This window comes from Antennarius striatus, chromosome 22 (genome assembly GCF_040054535.1).
Source record: "Antennarius striatus isolate MH-2024 chromosome 22, ASM4005453v1, whole genome shotgun sequence".
NCBI classification, from domain to species: Eukaryota; Metazoa; Chordata; class Actinopteri; order Lophiiformes; family Antennariidae; genus Antennarius; species Antennarius striatus.
Genome location: NC_090797.1, coordinates 11523397 through 11538965, shown reverse-complemented (window position 1 = coordinate 11538965; position 15569 = coordinate 11523397). Strand labels below are relative to the sequence as shown.

Below are 15569 nucleotides of genomic sequence, written 5' to 3'. Positions count from 1 at the left end.
GACACGACACATGTTTTTGTTTGAGCAGCTGATTTCTTTCACAACCCACCCAGGAGAAAGTGTTATTCCAGATTGGTGTGTAATTCATTCCTTCTCCCCCCCCCCCCCCCCCCCCAAAAAAAGTAATCCAACGAATAGCAAAGTGAATAATATTGCCACAGTAGTGCATTGGTGCCTCACGCCCTCAGTCAGCTGTGATAGGCTCCAGCTCCCAACCACAGCGGATCAATGAATGAATGAATAAATGAATGAATGACTTCTATTGCCAGTGATCCGAACTGTGCAACAATCGCCACGTGTTCCTGTTTCCTCCAAACCTTTTGGGACGTGCCTGGAGACAGGAAGCTGACCGCCTGTGTGGGTTTGATGCAGAGGAGTGTTGGGCTCCTTTCAGAGGCCTCATCCACTCACAAACCTGCCCCCAGACCCGTTAGGGAACAGGGAAACAATAGCAGACAAAGGACAAACAAGTTGCGTAATGACTTATGTAACAAGACTCTGAAATTAATGGTCAGAGCAAAGAAGTGGAAGAATCAGGGAAATGATGAGGCCTTTCAGTATTGTGTTGTTCTGTCATGAGGGGTGCACAAGGGGCCCCTGGAGGATTCACACAGAGGAACTCACTAATTAATCATGATCACAAACTCTGAGTTGAAGGCTTTAAATCTGACACAGAACCACAGAAACGGGTTGGTTGGGACGTCCTGGTGAAGAAAAGCTGAATAAATTCCTCCAGACTGATGTGTTGAGACAAACACACTCATCTGAGGTCAACGGTGTCAATAATCCAGGCTGAATGTTGGCAAACACCCCTCAGTTTAACGCTGCGGAGATAGGGAGGAATTGTTTCCTCCTGTCGGTTATCATTGGAACGGCGATAACACTTGTTCGCACACTGCTCGTCGTCGGTGATTATTTCTGGTAACAAGGCCACGGGTTCAGTTCCATGAGGTGCACATGCATGCACGTGTGAATGAATGAATTTCATTATCCTTTTACGTATCCTCATTTCAACTGCATGAAGGGAGACTCGAGCTCCAGCAGCCAAAAGACAGCAAGAAAAATTTTTTACAAGAAAACTTGTTTTTTTCTTTATTCAACACCTAAAGTCAAACATGTGATTAAAAAAAGACAAAATTATACTTTTTTTTTTTAAAACTTGATGTCCAACAAATTACTTAACATCTCAGTCTATCTGCGTTTGTCTTTTTCATTCTAAGCGCATTAGACGTAGCCTCTGAGTGCTCACTTATAACAAAGTTCTTCTCTTCTGTAGTGAGGATTCACATTTCTGTTACACGTTGGACAAAAACGTCCCCCAGAATGGCTCAAGATCAGACTGATGTGATTTTTACACACAATTTGTATTTAGGTTTGCTGTGATAGCATTAAATCGTCAGTAGCTGTAAATAGCAAGCAGCGATTTCACAGCAAATATAATTTTAAATATACAGTATTTTCCGCACTATGAGGACCACTGGATTATAAGGTGCACCATCAATTAAAAAAAAAGTAATATATAAGGCGCACTGTAGGTTTTTGAGAACATTAAAGGCTGTTAGGTGCGTCTTATAGTGCGGTAAATACTTTACATAGGATTTATTTGTTAAATAAGCCACTAATGGAAAATGTGAGGTTCTTTCCTAACCTGAAGGAATGTCTGAGTTGAGACTTCTAGCTCTGGGTCACGGTCCAAGAATTTCCTTCAGGTCAAGAATTATTAGCATTTTCTCCTGCGTTCTCAGGATTTCACATCTATTCACACCAAATCCTGAGCCTGGGGCCACACTGACCGACTGCAGAAGTGTTTTTTTTGTAGGTAAAGACTTAAAAACGGGGTAGTGAAATGAAATGGATGAAGAAGAAGAAGAGACAATTCTATTAGTAGCACACAGCAAAGTCTGCTTGACACAAACGTCACAGAGTCAGAATCATCACTGAAAGATCTGTTTTCACCCATGTTTGTTTCCTAAACATTCCCTTACAGAATGGAAAAAGAATTCTTTCCACAGCAATGCGACAGAGATTTTTCAACATTTCCTCTTCAGTCACCTGAACTCTGGTGAACCACAGGACTTTATGTCCAGGTGACGCAAAAAAAACAAAACCGATCAGATGTTGATGATGTGAGATGTGGTTGTTGATGCCTTTGACGGAGTCCAGCGGGGTGCAGATCCAATAATAATCCAGACGTGACTGTTTGAGGTGAAAGGTCTTTGTGAGGGTCTCTCCTCTGACACGTCTGACTTCCGATCAAGCACACAGATGTTGGATAGGACAAAAACATGTACGCTGGGTCTCAGCATCACCCTCCTGTGCTGCTCTTCATGAAACCAGAGCAAAGCACAGATGATACAATTCAGCACACAGGAGGCCGTCGCTCCGTTCATTTCTTTTCTCACACGATGGTAGGAGCTCCTGAAGCATCCCTCCCCAGTTCAGGTCCAGCAAAGTCCAGTTCTCCAAAGAATCACATGAACAAGAAAAAGAATTTGCTTAGCACATTGTGTCATCTGAGTTACATAACAATGTAATGTTTAACGAGTTTGATCAAAAAGTATGACAGACGTTTACGCAACCTCTATTTGTCAGCAGTACGTACACATCCAGACGCTCAGGTTCTACACTGTTTGACCAGCGCAGGCAGGACAGGTTCACTCACATCTGACCTGCAAAGTCGACCTTCAGTTTTCTGCGGAAAGGCCGGCTTTTACTGAGCACTACCAGGTGTTTGCTATAAGTTCACACCACTGCCCAAAAGTGAAGTTGAATGGAGAAAAGAACAAAAAATCATTAGATGAATTTGATGAAAACTATTAAGTCACTCATCATCATGTAAGTTCATTGATTCCATTATCTTATTGACAGGTTAAAGGGTTAAAATGGAGGAAAAGGAAGACTTTAACGATAGGCATCTTCACCCCTTTGGGTCAATTCAGTGGAGAGACAATAAAATTTTGTGAATTAATCACCATTATTCCAGTTTGGAGGTAAAGCAGTTTATCAAACATAATTATTTGAGTCAAACTGTACATAATCTTAGTGTTTCTACATCAATCTGGTTGTGCAGACAAAGCCCTAAGTACAATACTAAAAAAGAAAATCTCTGATTTATGAATTAATTCTGTTGCAATTTATTAATAGCAGGCAACTCTTTCATTTCAAATAGACTTTAAAAAAAGAAAATATAAAATAAAAGTTGTGTTTTGACTGCTGAATGTGTTTTATTATAAATATCTGATGAGGTTTCCATTGAAGGAACTGGTTTCTCAGACCCTCTCAGCCTGAAGATCATTTAAGAAGCAAACTCTGAAGGTCTGTTCACTGTGGATGTGAGAACATCACACGTAAATATTTAACTTTAAAGAGAGATTTTTTTCACTGACCTCCACCACTGAGAGCAGGAGGAGATCATATGATTGTCACTGTCTGCTTGTCTCCAAAATGGACACGCTACCTCAGTTAATCCTGTCTGAGAATTAGTCACACGCAGAGAGCAATTTTCTAGTTAACTCAGACAACCATCCGTTTTTTTGTTTCGTTTTATGAGGCATGTGCTTGCACTGTTGTTGTTGTTGTTGGGTTTTTTTAAGATGATCAATTTGGAGTAAAATATTTGAGATTGAAACAAACCAAAACGCAGCGTTTGGATGTCATCTGGTTTAATCTGGAGACAACCTGTTGACTGTATAACTGATGGATTTACCTTGTTATAATTGGAAATTCAACGTCTCTGATCATTTTGAGACCATATGACACACAGAAGACTGCCAGATGCAGAAACTTTATAGCTTTTGTTAACATTATTAACTGTTTGTCTGCTACAATAACATTTACATTAAGATTATTCTCCTTCAGAAAAGAGAAACTTGCTTTTTATGTCAACATGAAACCCATCCATCCAACTGCATTTGTGATTGGAAGAGATTCTGACTTTTGTATAACAGATGACATTCAGATGATAGTTAGACACTTGTGATTTAGGGTCACATGAGGATAATCAGAGACTCTTATTAATCATTGATGGGATGGGACACTTTCCTATATTAGCTGATGGGTCTTTTAACTTCTTCCATGCATTTCTATTCATATATTACTTCTTTTGTAGGATTGACCATGCTAAAAAATCAAATAATGAATGGAAAAGACGACTTTCCTGCTCACCATGGATCACAATGGTGCATTACAAGCAGCCGATTGGTCCTCTGATTACAATGCACCTATATATTTATTCTCTATTCTTGCCTCTTTCTATTTTTTGAATTTGGTCACTATACTCTAGTTTATTTTTCATCAGAAAGCCAGACTAAATTTAAGTTAAATGTGCTGCACAAGGTTTGGCTATGAGGCATGTTGCTGAACTGCTGGATGTCTGTTGGATCAGCAAGAAGAAATTCACTCTGGGTTCCAGCTGCTGCTCCAAAACGACAGCCGTTGGGTTAATTGAAACAGTTGTTCATATAAATAATATTATTCATCACCAGCAGATGAGATGAGATGACGAGACAAAGATCTCCACAAGTCGTGTTACTCCTGAGAACACCACCAACAATGTCTACATGGCCACGTTCTTCACTAGAAATGTTTTTTAATAAAAGTGTTTTTTAACAAAGGGTTGACTTGCAACACTCAAAAATCCCCGTGAAAAACAAACAGTCAAGTCAAACACAAACTGCTTTATTTCAAGCAGTTAACATTAACTACATGTGCAGGAATGACATGTTCATTATTTCCAGTGTTTTCCGCACTATTAGGCACACCTAAAAGCCTTTAATTTTCTCAAAAGCCGACATTGCGCCTTATAGTCCAGTGCGCCTTATAGGGCAGAAAATACTGTATGTACTGCAGAGAAAAGGAGTTCATATCTGTAAAGAGTCAGAAGAAATGAACACTCTGCTCTCTGTCCTAATGGTACTAAAATAACACGATCAGCGTGTCCTTATTGACGTGAAGAGGGTCAAACCGTGCTCTAATGGAACAGTATCAAATACCTTACACAGTCCACCCCTGTAACGACTGGGATGTTAAGTCCTCTGGATGCAGGACGAGAGGACCTCATTCAGATCTGTTTGTTTCAGATACAGACTTTCCATCATTGGACCATATCTCTGGCTGTCTGCATTACACAAAGAACAATATCAGCTATCAGAACGTTTTGAACCTGTTGACAGTGACGATACACAAATACTAATATAACTTAAAATAGCTCTACAGTTGATGAAAGCTCGTATTTAGAAACATTCACTTGAAATCAGGTGTAATGTTTGGCCGAACAGGTGAAGACAGGCTGCAGACAGACGCCGTCCTGACAGTATTACTGAACATGTGTCTGACTGTTCAGCTCACAGGGTTGCCACGATAGAAATATATGAAAATTTAGGAGGTCTTCATGAATTCCTGTCGCTGTTTCTTCAGGCGCTTTTGCATCAGAGGCTAAAGAACAGAAACAAGGCTCTGTAAGAAACACATCAATGATTGGACAGACAGCAATCTGAGGAGAAATCACCCTGTTCCACGTGTTTAAATGAGACCTTGCCTCTGAGTGCACACTCATAATACAGTATAGTCTCTCTCTTCTGTAAGGATTCACATTTCAGTTACTTTCTGCACAAAAAATTTCCCCCAGAATGGCTGAGGATCAGAATTAAGGTGCAGACCCACATGTTTCTCCTGCATTATATGAGTCCTTATAGTTTATCCTAATTATTGGAGGTTTCGTTTTCATCTATCTTTGTTTTTTTTTTTTCATTTATGGGGTTCAGACTGACATTGCATCCCTGTTTCCAATATTTATGTAGCTGCTGATCATATTCTCATTTATTTATTTCACCTCTAACATGCACAACTCACTTCAGTTTAGACTGACGTCACAAACAATAAATAAATACTAAACAACAAATTCCCACGTTAAAATAGCTGCAATCAGGAAATCGCAAACGTTTTTGTCGCCACTTAACTTAATTCCACACTTCCTCCCACCTCCCTGTGTTTTACTCACACTTTCCCTTTAAGTCTGGCTTTGCGCTCCTTTTTTCTTCTACAACGTGGCCCTGCAGAATGTAAACAAAGGATCCCATCAGTAAAGGGCCACAATCATTAAATACACCTTTTTATTTGGTCTGACTTGTTGCGCAAACACAAAGCTGGCCCTGTATAGAATGTAAATAGCCATTATATTATTTCTAATCATTATATTTTCGGTTTACTGAAGGAAAACATTTGACCGCGTTAACCCCCACCAGTCAGTGCGTTAATTTGAGACAATCGTCAAACATTACCTAGTAGGGGGGTGACCAACAAGGAATGCGGACCCCACCAGCAGGGCTTTGGCGCTGAAACGCCTCAGGAGTTGCCCTCATCACATGGCAGATGGAAATTTCCACTCAGACTCCTTACTGGTTAAATGGGAAGGGTCTCCAAACGCTGTCCTCACTAGTGCGCCTCCTCCTCCGTCTCAGACAGCTGTCCGACTCTGAAACATTATAGGTAAGCGTTTACAAATGTCTTCCTTAGTTTTTTTTTTCTCCCTTTTATTCTAACCTGTATGTGATTTAAATTCTCTTGATCCAGTTTAACTTTAATTTATAATTATTTAATTGTAATGCAAAAGATTATAATGATTTAATGATTGTTCCAACATAATTACATGAATGCAATGCTTTCTTGTGCATGAGTTTACTACTTTTAAAATACTTTCCAGTGATTATTTGACATATAAACTGTTACTTGCGTGTTGTGAGGAGCAGCAGCGTGGAGCGCTTCCTGCAGGGTGTTGTCTTAAGTCATTATTAGAAAGCTCCAAACGCGTCTTCATTTTATCTAAGACTCTCAAACTTTGGTTGGTAGCGACTGAATTTCCCTCCAAATGACGCGTTTTTTTCCTGAAGTCTCAACATACTCAAACTCGCCTGTTGTGTTTTTGCGCGTTTTGCTGTGCGTCTTTCTTGAGTTGACTGGGAGGGAACACAAAGGCGACTATTTTTTTTTTTTAAAAATTTCCCCCCAGATTGCATCATTCAGTCTGCTCCCGGCGCATATCCATCTCACAAAGTACAAATATACACCAAACCCCATAATTCTGGCGCGCTATTTTTATTCAGTAGAGGAGAACCGTGTCTAAACGCACAGCGTGGATCCTGTCTTTACGTAACCAGCAGGCAGAAGAATGCTGAATTAGGTCTGGGGGGGGGGCACACTGAGGACTAGTAAACCTCTGATGACATGACCTCAAACTGCTGCCACGCTCTGATTAACTAAACTAACTTAAACTTGATTTAATTTAACACAACTGAAGCTCAGTCAGGTTTCTCCCTCTCTTATTGACATCAGTTTGATTCCTCCTCCAGTCAGAAATGAAACTAAATAGGTTAGAGGGGAAATATCAAATAGTTTGCACATCGCTGCCTAGATGGAGTAAATCCTGTCTGTGAGTTAACAAACTTTTCCACTCCAGCATGAACCCATGACAGGAATCACCATATGGTTAGATGAGCTGACAGCTATCCCCGCAGGATGATCCCACAGGAGATCTCATGAGAGCTTCTCTCATTTCTTCTAAACATAAATGAGCTATTTTTAAAAATCTCCTGTTTGCTCCAGGGTGTGTTTGGTGTAGAGCGACTAAACCAATAATTTGCTTCCTCTGTTAACGTAATGAACACCTGACAAACCCGACTGTCCCAGTGGAACCACACACTGCCCTCTATCACACACTAGAAACGCCTCTGGACACAGACAGCTCTGATAATTAACACCTACGAGTTATTATTTGACACCACACCAGAATGACTTACGCGTACAAAATAATTGCATTGTTCAACAAGATACTTAAAAAAAAATTCATGTGACATTAAGGACTTTTAGCAGCTGTTTGCTCCTTTTTTTTTGCACCAATAATTTCTGTTCTTAAAGTGAAGCATTTAAACAGAGGAGCTGCTGCTTTAAATGAACACAAACACTAAATCCAGCCAGGAGAACTAAGACATATTTAAGTTGTGACTTCAGTTTCTTTCATTCCTCTCTTGACTGCTATAAATACCCCGTCGCCACAAAGTGACAGTGTACCCCCCCCCCATCCCTTAAGTGCTTCCTCACATCAGAGAAAGAAGTGGCCAGTAATATCCATCCTCCTTATTAATAATTTATTCATTCATCCATCCATCTTCAACTGCTTAAATAATGATAACCAAGTGTGTGTGTGTGTGTGTGTGTGTGTGTGTGTGTGTGTGTGTGTGTGTGTGTGTGTGTGTGTGTGTGTAATGGTGTTGGTGTTATGTTTGCATTCACACAACTGAACAAATGTGCTCTAAAAGAAATGAAGCGATAGAAGGTTTTAATGTGAGTTTAGCAGAAGAGAAACTATTATTTATATTCCTCTCTTTCCCATAATGCATCTCTTCAGTAGGCTTGACCTACAGGTAAATGTACACTTTTTTTCAAATTCTATCAGTAGTTTCACCTCGGTGGCGTTACTAATGCTCCTGGTGAGGGAACTGACGTCTGACGACCATGCTGGAACAGAAAAGGGTGGTGGATTCTCTCTCCCCCTCAGGGGTTGTTGGTGGTGGGTCTTACCCCTCTGGGGCAGATGGGGGTTGAAGGACTGACCAGGCGGATATCTTTTTAACACAAAGAGACAGGGAGAGAGTCACAAAGCGGAGAAACTTTTGGAAGTTTCTAAAACAGAGACGTTGGTAGTGAGACGAAGTGAGAAGCTACTGATTTGACCTGAAAGACGAGACGACAATCAGTCCTGAGCGTCTACGCGTCATTTGAGAGGAGATCCAAGCAGAGACATTCCTTTATTCTCCCTGGCTCTCCACGCGGTGAAAGGGATGTTTGCCGACACAGCTGCTGGAACGCTTAGTTCACCGGCCAAAACTTTTTATAACCGATAATTGCTACTGACAACAAAGTTAAAATGACTCCCTGGTTTATTCAAAAACACCATTTCTATTGTCCTGACTTTCTCTCCAATCGCAGCATCCAGTGATTAAAGATAATCATTAAGAATCATCACATAAGTGGTATCTGGTGCTGTTTTCGGTATATACGCAGTAGATTGTAGTTATTGTGTTATAGCAGCCAAGACAACTGCGTCATGATCAGTGGAGGTGTTTCTTTGTGTGTTGGCACGGCGACCGGTCTCTGGATTCATCTACATCGGGCCACGCTTCAGTATGAACCCATTGTGATCGGTGTGATCACACGGTTAAATAATCCCCATAGGAAAGCCACATCCAGAAGTGTTTCTCTCATTTCTTCTAAATATAAACGAGCTATTTTTAAAATCCAGATTGGCGTCGTGCCTGGAGTGTACCCTGCCTCACGCCTCAAGTGCACTGGGATAGGCTCCAGCAACCCCCCGCGACAGCAAAAGAAGCGGGTTACTGATGATGAGTGTATGGACGTGTGTATTTTTAAAATGAATGTTAGTCTTTTTCTCGTGAGGCTCAGATTCAAATCAGGAAATAACCACCACACACAATCTCCTTAATGTCTGATTCTGATCAAACCAAGAGTCTCTAACTGTTCCTGAAGAGGTGAAGTGTCCTGGGTATGAGTTTACATTGACCTTGGTCTCAAACTCATCATCACATATTTTTTTTCCTATGTAGATTAAAGTGATCTGAAAATGATAGATTAATGGGATCTGATTACTTCCTGAAGATTTTAGAAGAGATCATTTAGCTAAATATTTTTAATCTGTCTTTTGCCTCTTGGTGTGTTAGTGTAAAGCAGCTAAACCACATTTGGCTTCTTATTTTAATGTAATGAATACCTGACAAACCTGAATGTCCCAGTGGAACCACACACTGGGAAACGCCTCTGGAAACAGAAACAGTATGGGGACAGATAATGACTTACACATAAAAGATAATGGTATTGTTCGACAAGATCAGCACATGAGATTAAAATCATTAGCTCAGGTGACTTTAAGGACATTTAACAGACGTTTGCTCTGTTCTATACTATAAGGCGCACCTTAATGAAGTGCTTATTTTAAAAACATTTTCATATTTAAGGCGCACTTGGATTATAAGGCGCACTGTTGTTTTTTGAGAAAATTAAAGACTTTTAGGGGCGCCTTAAAGTGCAGAAAATACTGTAAATCAATCCAACCAGGAGAAGTAAGTCATATTTAAGTGGCGACTCCAGTTTCCTTCATTCCTCTCTTGACTGCTAATAATACCCAGTCGCCATAGAGTGACCGTGTACCCCCCACCGCCCTCTAAGTTCCTCCTTACATAAGAGGAAGAAGTGATGGTGTAACATCCATTCATTCACCTTCTTGAAAACGAGACGATTGTAATCTCGTCTTCAGCTGCTAATCTGTATCACAGGTTACCCCTAGAGTCCATCCCAGCTAACTATGGGTGAGAAGAGGGGTACACCCTGGATAGGTTGCCAGTTCAATGCAGCGAAACACAGAAAGACAGACACACACTCAAGCTCACACTCACACCTGTGGGAGGAAGCCAAAAAATGGTGTGATTCTACACACGTTTACAAAAGAAATGAAAAGGTTAGAATCGATAGAAAGAATTATGAAACAATTATTTAAGGTTGGAATTTGAGAGAAACGTCGGCGATAATTATAATCCTCAGATGGTTAGTCCAGGTAGTTTCACAATTAAGTATAGGCACACATTTTCTGTAGTGATTGCAGGTTATATAAGGAACGACGTCACTCTTCTTCAAAATGAAGACGTTCCCTAATCATAACGTTTTGCCAGATTTGAGCACGTAGACAAAAACAAGCTACAAGTTTTTGATTTATTGAAGGCTCATTATCTCATAATAATGGTGCAACTTGCAGTAGAAAGGTGCCAGTTCACCTCCTGAGCCCTGCCGAGGTGCCCTTGAGCAAAACACCGTCCCGTCATTGGGTGCTCGTTGGCTCTCTGCCGCTCTGCCCGTCACTATTTGCATTCTTCTTCTTCACGATGATATTATGAGAATAAAATTAATGTTTCAATAAGAAGCTACAAAAGTTCAGGCCTTGACTCTTTTCTATCTGTGGTTCTCTTGTAGCCTTGATGTAATGTTCTGTTCAGAGTGTCTGTTTACGTTGGCCAGTTTTCAACTTTGGAAAATCAGGGAAACCAAGAAATAGTTTCCAGGATGATTATTACTCATTCATCAAAACAAGGTGTCTTGCTGAATGAGTAATCATCATCCGTGACGCCCAATGAAATCTCTGTACAAAGGACAAAACAACAACTTAAAATATATGTTAAAAAAACAAATCTCCTTCTCCCCAGAGACTTAATGTGACCTTCAGCTAAGAGCAAGGTCAAAAACCTCAGTGTGAGCTTTTCTCTTTTTCTTTTTTTTTTCTTTTTTGTGGAAAGCAAGTGGCCACCATCATTATTACAACATGCAGATCAATAATAACTGATAAGATGAACTGGGGGGGGTGCTGCGAGAGCAGATACACTCACAAGGACACTCGTAGGTAATGCCGATAGGGCGTTACCTTGGGACAAGTGTTACATATATCAGGTGAAATTAGTCACATGTTTGTTCTCCTATAGAGAAGTTCATCTAACTTGGATAAATTGAAGCTGTCTATGCAGAGCCAGAATCTATTTCTAATTGGTTTGAGTGACAGGTCAACATTTAAGATCTGGCAGCTTTTCAGATACTTGGGTCACATGTTCTGTCTGGATTTTTTTTTTTTTAAAGTTAACAAAAGAAATTTATATTCTACAAAACACTCCCACCTAATTTGTAGTTTAAGCACATGTAAATATGGAGAATCCATAAATGTCAACATCATTATGTATCCCCCCACTGCTAAAACTTCAAATAAATTGTAAGATTTCCTCAAAATCCTCGTTCTTTAAATTCCTTTTACATAGATTTAATTCAGATTAATTCAGTTTTCTTCTGTGTTACTCTTCCAAACATTTCTAATAAGTGCATTCACGTTAGCAAACCTTTTGCCATGATTCTCCATGAACCCTGACAACTGCTGTTTAAAACCCATCACTCTGCGGAAACCATAATTCCTGTCTGATTACATAAGGACATGAGTGAACATACTGTAGTCAGACACATATAAAACCACATGCAAGATTTACTAACATGACCCCACTTTAACCCAATTTACCCACTTGGGCATTAATAAAGTCCATAAGATACATAAATTTGAAAGGAAGGCGTTTATTTCCCACAGGGAATAAACTGTGAGGCCCTAAAACTCCATATGACATTTATGGTAATGATATATGTGCAGTGGAATATTAGCTTATGGATTTATAACGGATTGGCGTTTCAGAACCATTGCCGTTTGAGATTTAGTACATTTCTGGATGAGCTAATTCAAGGTTAAATGTAATAAGAAGAAAATCTATGAGAAATCTGTAAACTCTTCAACTTCATCCCACTATAGTGAGCCCTGCTGGTGGCTTGTAGCCCACATGTGTGGAGAGTGTAATAGAAAGGTCAGAGGAACTTGTCCCAGCATGCCGTGGGCCGTGAACTCCCCCCAATTGGAAGCACAGACTGGATCATCTGGAGGATCTTTTGCTCTCGGTAAAGCACAGTTGTGTGTGACCATCAGTTGTGTGATATGCTGTACCTTTTTCATGATAGTAGCCTCCAAATCTGATACAACCAGCTGTAGTCCTGTTTTTAACTTGCTGTGTTTCATTAGCATAACCATGTGGCATGACTATGATTGGAAGAGTCAGGTTTAGTCAGTCACACGACAACAGACTCACACAAAAATGATCACTTGAGTTACGACTAAACCAAAGCTGTTTTATTCCTGAATGAGTTTTTGATATTTTGAAAACTGTTTGCAGCAGTCAGAGAGGCAGGCTGATTATGTCAAGAATGAATCACCAGACTTCCATTTCCCGATCACATCTACGTTTGGGATTCCAAACCGTTTTTGTTACCTTCATTTGTGGCTGGCAGCGGAGGATTGAGTTTCCAATTTGCAGCTCCTGTGACTCGTGTTTGTTTGTGTGACTGAGCCAGTGTGAGTCAAGGAGTATTAGTGTGAGGCCAGCAGTCAGAATGCGAACCTATAGAAACCATCCATCCATCATCCATCCATCCATCGCAGCTTTTTCCATGTTTTAATTGACAGGTGACGCTGGAGGCTATTACAGCTGACCACAGGCGAGAGGCGGGGTACACCAGGAAGTGAACCTGGAACCTTTTTCCTGTGAGGCAAATATATATTTGTTCTTGACTTCACATTTATTAAATTCAGTGAACTTCTAATAAAAGTAAGTCTATTGTCATAATGATCCTTGGGGTCCACATACAAAGACCCCCAGGTTCCTCTGTAAAGGAGAAGTGACAAGCGTAGGGTACATTCCTTCTGTATGATGCAACGCAAAGCACATGACATAGTGTGATCTATGTCACATAAAAAAAACTGCCACATACATGCAAGCGCGTGACACAGGACAGAAATATTTGTGCTGGACTATCTCTGCTGGACTTGTGAAATTCCTGAGGAGGCTACTTGACTTCCTAAGAGTTCTTAAGGTTTATATTATAGTATTATTATTGTTATTATTATTAGTACTATTATTATAAAAATAAATATTTGCACCATTCATTACATAATGCAAGAACAAGCTGTGTTTTCTGTGTAATGTTTGACATTGGGTCTGGCTTGTGATTGGTCCTGCACACTGGTTGGTATTTGCAGTCGATCACACTGGACTGAGAGGCGCTGCCTTAATTTAGAACTCTTCAGATTCCGGCTCCAAACAATCACTGACAGAGTTGTTGTGATGTCCAGCTGCACAATAGTGAAAGAGGCTGGTGGTGATGTGTGTGGGGGGCGCTATAGGTTATAGTCCATGGTGTCATATGACAGGTGTTTTGGTCTGAAGACTGGAGGTTATTCACCCCTTCAACATGAATGTCAGTCTCCGTAGTCTTACGTCACCACCTGACGTCACCGCTGCGCTCATCACTGAAGTGACTTTCACACGATGCACGTCCGCTTCTGTTGTTGTTCTGAACATTTCCAAAACAGGATGTTTGATACCTGCAGGTTAAAGAACATGCAGTCAGTGTGGAGCTCAAACACGACATTTTACACCTATGAAGCACAGATAAGTCACTTTTAGATTTCGGCTGTGTCACCGGCTTTATAATTAACATGGAATCAGTTATTCCCTTTTCTTGAAGACGAGATGACCGTAATTGTCTCATCTTCAGTCGCGTTTTTCGCTTCAGCTGGAGCCCATCCCAGCTGACGATGAACGAGAGGCAGGGTACAACCCCGAATGCGTCGCCAGCCCCTCATAGGGCCACATGAAACCACTCAGTGATCAGTGATCATGTTTTTGGAGAGAATCCATGCAGACATGAGAACAGATTAATGGTTTCTTTTTGATCTCAATGGGAACTGGACATTCGCTTCAGTTTCTAAGTTGCACCCCGTACAGAGCTGAAGCTGAGTGAAGGAAAAACCAGTGTTTTTGTTTGTTCCTCACATACCGCCGCCAGAGATAAGATCTCATCTTTGACATGATCATGACCTTGGGCGCAGCGATATCACCCAAACTGTCCTCTGATTGGTCTTCAGTGACACGGCCTACTCAGAAACCACTAATAGTTGCCTGCTATGCTGTTGGGCATCTGTGAGTGAGTGTGTGTGTGTGTGTCTGGGGGGAGTGGTGTCATGAAAGGGAGTGTGGATGGGGGTGGGGTGCTTGTGCAAACAGTTTTCTGTGTGTCTTTGTGAGTACAAATGAGGTAGAGTCCGCCGTTTGAAACATGGGACGTTTCTGCTTTTCCTTACGTGTCTGCATACTGCCCACGTGGAGACATCCTGTACAAACGACATACACCCTCTCCAGTCCTTTTGGTTTCTCGAACTTCCAAAGTCAAGTCTCCATAGTGTAAATAATTGATTCTTAGGGAATATTCTCAGAAGTTAGTGTAAGTGTTCCATTTAGTTAAGTATCCTGAGTTTAGGATGATCGTGTCAACTTTTGCGAGATCAAGTCTTCAGACCATTCGTGATGCGACAGCAGCTCTCCATAGCGTCCACTGGGATGTCACGGTCATGTGGTATGTATCATGTGATCACATGTTGGAAGGGCCCTGGGATTTTCAACATCACTGGTTGAAGCCCTTTAACATGTTTTGTGGCGAATGTTCAGAAGATCGATTGATCGGTTCTTTTTCCTTTTGCGCTCAGATTCTATGTTTGAATGAAAGAGTTTAAACATGTTTATTGTGGAAGCAGATGTGTGTGTGTGTGTGTGTGTGTGTGTGTGTGTGTGCGTGCGTGCGTGCGTGTGTGTTGAAAGAGTGCTCAGAGAAGGAGGAGTCTGGCTAAAGCCTGTCTGTCCTCATTGGTCATGAGAGGCCCTCCCCCTCCCTTTTTATAGTATATTTTCTCACCTGAGTTAGAAAAAGGGCTGCAGCTTCACACACATCAGCTCGTCTACATTCAGGGTTATATAAAAATCAGTCAGAGAGAGAATAAAGGAACATTTCGTAAAGGAGCCTTTGCTTTAAGTGAGTATGACCACCTTTGCTTTTCTAACATGAAATGTGCAGCGGTGCTTCAGTGGGGGGAACTG

General features: G+C 40.9%; 1 protein-coding gene and 1 long non-coding RNA gene across 7 annotated transcripts in view; one reads left to right on the top strand and one right to left on the bottom strand.

Moving 5' to 3' along the window:
• Positions 1–1079: 1079 nt before the first annotated feature.
• Positions 1080–7060, bottom strand: LOC137589026 (uncharacterized). 4 transcript variants are annotated; one of them, XR_011034128.1, is made up of 6 exons: positions 6909–7060; positions 6279–6472; positions 5999–6050; positions 5246–5433; positions 4992–5116; positions 1080–2750 (listed from the first exon to the last, which is right to left on the bottom strand). It is a non-coding gene; the product is annotated as an uncharacterized lncRNA (long non-coding RNA). The 4 variants fall into 4 exon arrangements; XR_011034127.1 differs by having other exon boundaries at positions 6727–7059; XR_011034129.1 differs by having other exon boundaries at positions 4997–5116; positions 6731–7059.
• The window catches only part of slc38a4 (solute carrier family 38 member 4), a 26482-nt gene continuing 17305 nt past the window's right edge, over positions 6393–15569 (top strand). The window contains exon 1 of one of the 3 annotated variants that reach the window (XM_068306407.1): positions 6393–6486. The gene's annotated coding sequence lies outside the window, so the exon portion shown is untranslated. Of the gene's footprint in view, positions 6487–14934; positions 15052–15403; positions 15505–15569 lie in introns of those variants that run through there. The other 2 variants (XM_068306409.1, XM_068306408.1) reach the window with 2 other exon arrangements.